We start from the raw sequence: 584 nt of genomic DNA on the forward strand, positions 1-584 counted from the left end.
TGACTGCCCGACTACATTAAGCAGTACATAGAGAACTAACAGATGTCGGAGACAGAAAGGATGAGTGACAGCTCGTGGGCCCATCTGCCCCCCAGCGTTTAGGAACAGAGAGAAACAGAGGGAGGACTTGACTTGCTAAAGAGCAAATGTGACCCTCGCAGCTGCCCTCAAACAACCACACGTTTCAGCTCTGAACCAAATGTGCTCTTGGTCTGTTTAGCCTCTTTTGCTTAGCTCTCGAGTCACTTTTGATACGTTTTTTTGCTTGTGTGGCTTTTGTAAAAGAAGCTAGTGTGTGAAACAGCATGCAGTATGCAACTATGAACATTTCAAAGTAGTACAGTGCACGATATGGCTTCATCACACTTGGCATCATGCAATTAATTAGAGATGATTATTTTGCATTTTTAATCCAAGTTTCTGTAGAAATGCGCTAGCTTACACTACCATTCAAATGTTACAAAAGATTTGCTGTTCCATCCGTTTTTAACATGTTTCTTGGACAACAAATCAGCATATTAAAATATTTTCTTAGGGATCACTGAAGACTGGAGTAATGATGCTGAAAATGCAGCTTTGCATCA

At 41.1% G+C, this 584-nt stretch overlaps 1 protein-coding gene across 1 annotated transcript in view; it reads right to left on the reverse strand.

The window, feature by feature from the left end:
• LOC107585748 (paired box protein Pax-3-like) overlaps positions 1 to 584 on the reverse strand; it is an 18,533-nt gene that overhangs the window by 10,136 nt on the left and 7,813 nt on the right. The gene's annotated exons all lie outside the window — the stretch shown is intronic.

This window comes from Sinocyclocheilus grahami, unplaced genomic scaffold, assembly GCF_001515645.1.
Source record: "Sinocyclocheilus grahami isolate Dianchi unplaced genomic scaffold, SAMN03320097.WGS_v1.1 scaffold74.1, whole genome shotgun sequence".
Classification (NCBI taxonomy): Eukaryota; Metazoa; Chordata; class Actinopteri; order Cypriniformes; family Cyprinidae; genus Sinocyclocheilus; species Sinocyclocheilus grahami.